Below are 5,205 nucleotides of genomic sequence, written 5' to 3' on the forward strand. Positions count from 1 at the left end.
GTGCTAAGAAATAATTAATTGAAGCAAACAAGTCATTGGGTTTTTTTTACATTATAAAATCATCATAGAACTTTTTACTTGTTCTGTGCTAAGTAGGTACAAACAATAAGAATAAAAAATTTGAGTTCATTTATACATATGCTTGATCATAGCGGTGGGTAAAGGTAGGTGATCAAATTAGATAGTCGATGGATCATTAGTGGTGACATGTTAATGTTAAAATAGAAACAAGAATTATATTAAACTTATTTTTGTAGTTTTGAGATTTTCGTGGAAACTATTTTCAGACTAAGTAAAAGGAATCAATTTTACCCCATTTTATCCGAACATGTTTTGTTTTTAAGTTTAAATTTTACAACCAAAAACTAAAAATTTGAAACCACTCTAGACGATTTCTTAGTGTTACCTTTTCTCTACCATATCATGCAATAAACAATTGGAAGGGTTTGTTACTAAATATTATTTAATAGTTTTTTTTCTTCGTGTTAACCCTCTGGTTCTTAGGAAAAAAAGGATGTAGTAATCCGGAGTTTGTCCAGGAGATTTGTAAAGTTTGATCAAGAATTGTTTCATCCATGATTTGAATTCAGGTTCTTCTAAACTATTCGTCTTTTGGTGAAGCTTATTAATCACTTAAGCTCAATTGTTAGAATAAATATTATTTGATATTAGCAATTGCACAAGCTCTTTTACTTTATAAAGTGCATAATCAACAATTTTATATCTATTATGAAAAACACAAGACTGAAAAAAATGATCAAGCTTTTTTATATTATGATTCTATTTCTTTTCATATTTCTTGTTGTAGCCGAATTTGAAAGAAGCAAGAATTTTATCATCCTTTAAAAAAAAATCCCATTTTATGAGAAAAAGAATATCTTATGCATTTTTAACTATGAACAATTTTGTGATCACTCATTATATTTTTATTTACCAAGTATTATTTATTTATTAACCCAAAAATAATTAATGTTAAATTTTAAAATGAAAATAATTTAATCAATTGAAAATAATTTTAAAATATTGTTGATCTTTTTTATTCATATATATGAATTTAAATTTCACTAAAATAAATAAATACATCAGTTAAATTTATTAAGGTTCAAGTCTTTATTAATGTGATATTTCAAAGAAAAATTATTTTCAATGTGTTAACTTGTATTTGTCAATAATTTTAATCTTTGAATGAATATGTCATCTCGTTCAAAAAAAAATGTCTCGTCATATGTATTATTTGTGCTGTGAAATTTGGTATCATCCAACACTTTTATTTTTCTTTTGGGAATTTCGCCCATGTGCGTGACTAAAGGCTATAAAATAAATAATAAAATGTTTGTATAAAAATATATATAATTAACTCTAATAACCATTGATGATTTTATGAGATCGTTACTAAGGTCAAGTGATCAATTAAGTGAGCTATATGGACATCACATATCGATGTACTTAAGAGACATTAAATAATTATTGTAATACTTGGAAGGGTTTCTTGCAATTCTTCGGGTGCCAAAAATTTATTTAATCGAACAACTTCTTACTTGTTCCATGCTAATTTGGTGGAAATAGTAAGAATAAAAATCTTAAGTTTATTTATGCATCCACTTTGATCATATGTATCCTTAAAAAATGTTGAGCATATGATACTTTAAAGGGAAATGTTAACTAGTGCCCCGAGGGCACTAGTTAAAGAATTATAAAAAGAAATATTTTCTTGGAAATTGTGTATGTTACTTTTTGAAACTTGAAAAAGTATTGTTTTTAATGTTAATTTTCTCTTTTCTTTCCATTTTAAGTTGCTTAACTAGTGCCCCGGAGGCGCTGGTTAACATGACCCTCAAATATACCTAAAAGACATTTAATAATGATTGTACTTTTGGAAGGAATTCTTATTAAAAACTATTTAATAGAAGTAAACATAGAAAAGTCCCTTGAATAGCATAATTGGTAGCAATATTGTGGTATGCAAGGGATGACGTTTTAATCTCGGATTCTCCACTAATTCACCTTAATGTGTGAATTTTTAGTCACTACAATACTTGACCAAAAAAATAAATAAATTAAACATAAAACACAGTTGTGTACACTATAAAATGATTAAAAAAAATGTTATACTCATTGCATTCAAATGTTGAAAAACATGACTAAAATTATCAAATTTGTGTATATTATGATCTTATTTCTTTCCCCAATTCTTGTTGGAGCCGGCGAAGTTATTCGTAAGCTTTTTTTCACACTCTTTAAAAAAATAAAAGTTACCTAACACACACCCTTTCATTCCCTTTTATTAATATTCCTTTTTTCCTTGATTTTCACTATAGCATTTCGTCAATGTGATTTTGACATGGAATGTATTAAGTTGATAAGGTGTCCTCCCGGTAAAGTTAAGGTGTGCAATTCCGGAAGGTGTGATTGCTTCGACAGTAAGTTGAAAAATAATTACGTGTTACACCTGAGCATATACTTTTATTTTTTTCATCATAATGTTGTTCATTTCTCTAACACTTCAATATATATATATATATATATATATATATATATATATATATATATTCAACCTCTCAATATTTTCATTGCCTTAGAATTGTGTTATATCACCTTCTTTGGCTTTTGAATATATAGATATTAAATATAAATATGATCTAGTTATTTGAAGAATCTTAGAATTGTGGTTCAAACATTAGGAGAGTGATTGTCTAAGTTTGATATTGAGGATGCTTGATACATGAGGCATTGAATGCATGGATGAATATGTGATTTGATTTCTAATTGTATGCATGTGATTTAAATTGTTTATGCATGGATAAACACTATTGACTTGAAAATGCATATAACAATATAGGGAGACATTGAATGTGATATCCTTATATTGAGTGATGTCCAACAAAGAGGTTATAAATGACTTGGTCTAGTTGCCTAATATCAAAATGCACCATATAAAATACAACTTTCTAACAAGTCACCTTACAATATCATATACGACATAAGAAATACTCCACAAACCCATATAACCCAAAATAGTGTTGCAATTCACATGTGATATAAAACGTGTATTTTTAACCAAATGTTTCATCGTCTTCCATTATATCATATGAAGTACATGTTGGGACTATTTTTAATACAACTTATTTGTGAAGTACATGTTGGGCATTCCACTGTCATCCACATTATATCATATAATATTATACATGCACAATAGTTGTAATGTTATATACATTAATTATGTCAGCACAAATATTTTCATCTACATATTACTCGTACATTTAACATTATATAAGATGTCTTACCTTATATTTGTGTTCAATTCTTTTATGCATATGTGTTTGTAGGTTATTTTCCACATGCTCTTAAAAATTAATTGATGGAGTTTCTTCTGTGAGAGTGGATTTGAATTTCTCCCAGTCTTTCATTTTTATAGTATTTTAATTTTGATGTATTATGTATAAGATATTTGTACAATTCTAATAGTGAGACCTTGAAGTAGTCAAGATCTTTGATTGTTATTTGCTTTTAATTCTTGAGTCCATTAACTTATGTGTTATGAAATTATGTTTTGAAAATGTGAAAAAGCAAACATATATTGAATTTTTAATTTTATGAGAATTTATTTATGGTATAAATGTGTATTTTCTAGTCCTCGTAAGCATAGCTCAGTTGGTATGGACAATGCATAATATATGTAAGGTCCGGGGTTCAAACCCCGGCTACCACAAAAAAAAAGTGTAGTTTCCAAAGTGGTCCTTACTCCATGAAAATGTTTTCTAAAACTCTTGTGTATATTGAAACATTTTCATGGAGTAAGGACCATGAAAATGTTTTCTAAAACTCTTGTGTATATTGAACTTTCATGGAGTAAGGACCATGAAAATGTTTTCTAAAACTCTTGTGTATATTGAACTGGAAAGCTTTTCTTTTGTAGAATTTCCTTTTTAAATGAGGTTAAATTAGTCTTCTTTCAACCGACTTAAGAAAATAATGTGCTGATTATTTTGAAATTAATCTAAACTTAGTTGTCTCTACTCTCTATGACATGTACAACGTTGCATTACATTGAATAGTTGTTTGAAATTCAAATTCAATTCCTTAATTTTGTCTTTATTTGGGGCGGGTAAAATGTTTCGATTCAAAACAGCACATGTGGCAGCACACTTGGGATAGTAGAGTCAGTTAAGAAAAGAATGAACATAATGGCTGATCTAAGTAATCAGATTTATAATAAAAAAGATTGAGAGTGAAGATTCGTAACAAAAATACATTGATATACAACAATTTATGGTAAGGTTGTGGGCAAGGAAAAAACATGCAATGATTTGATATAACTTTCTCCCTCTTTAGAATTCTCTCTTCCCCTCTAATTTTGTTATTCACTCATCCTTGAGTTTATCCTTTTATTTCTTTGCACTTGAAAGAAATGAAATAACATTTCATTTTTGATTATGTCATTCTGTACTTGAACCTTATGCAATTCAATTTTGAGTTATTCATTCTCTAAATTTGTTCAATTATCCTCTTCCAAAGTTACAAACTCTTACAAAAAAATTCTTTATATTTATCCTCTATTGATAATAAAATTGTTCAATTATCCTCTTCCAAAGTTACAAACTCTTACAAAAAAATTCTTTATATTTATCCTCTACTGATAATAAAATATTTCTCAAAGAATGATGTATTTCTTGATTAGATGATTCTTTTTGGCATACATAAGGAAATAGAGACTAGATGATGTGTTTCTGAATATTTTTATGTACCCCTCCTGATTATATGATCCTAAGTTATGTATATTTTCTTGTGTATGTCGTAAAATATTTTTAATCAACTTTCTAAAAGAATGATCATAAAGTATTCCTCATAGAATGATGTGTTTCTTTATTAGAGTTCGGTGCTATTCTTATGATTACATTATCTCTTTTCAGCATACACGAGCAAATAGAGACTTAATTCAGATGATTCTTATGTAATCGTAAGATGAGGATCAACTTAAATAGCACAAAATCCAACTCTATTGACCAGAAGCTCACCTTTGCTAACTTAACAAACATGTAAAGAGATATAAAAATTGTTCTCTTATATATTTGGTTATCATCAAAATAATTATTGATGATTGTTCTACAAACCAATTCAGTTATAACAATCTTTCACTTTTTATGATGACATACTCATATATTGATGAAGAATTTTTTTACACAAAACATTGAAAATAATTGTTAA

At 27.6% G+C, this 5,205-nt stretch overlaps 1 long non-coding RNA gene across 2 annotated transcripts; it reads left to right on the forward strand.

The window, feature by feature from the left end:
- Positions 1 to 4,934, forward strand: LOC146900248 (uncharacterized). 2 transcript variants are annotated; one of them, XR_015022211.1, is made up of 4 exons: positions 1 to 164; positions 505 to 590; positions 2,319 to 2,420; positions 4,911 to 4,934. It is a non-coding gene; the product is annotated as an uncharacterized LOC146900248 (long non-coding RNA). The 2 variants fall into 2 exon arrangements; XR_015022210.1 differs by lacking the exon at positions 4,911 to 4,934 and adding an exon at positions 3,327 to 3,362 and having other exon boundaries at positions 2 to 164.
- Positions 4,935 to 5,205: the final 271 nt, after the last annotated feature.

This window comes from Medicago sativa, chromosome 8, assembly GCF_051527215.1.
Source record: "Medicago sativa cultivar Bolivia chromosome 8, Bolivia_mono, whole genome shotgun sequence".
NCBI lineage: Eukaryota > Viridiplantae > Streptophyta > Magnoliopsida > Fabales > Fabaceae > Medicago > Medicago sativa.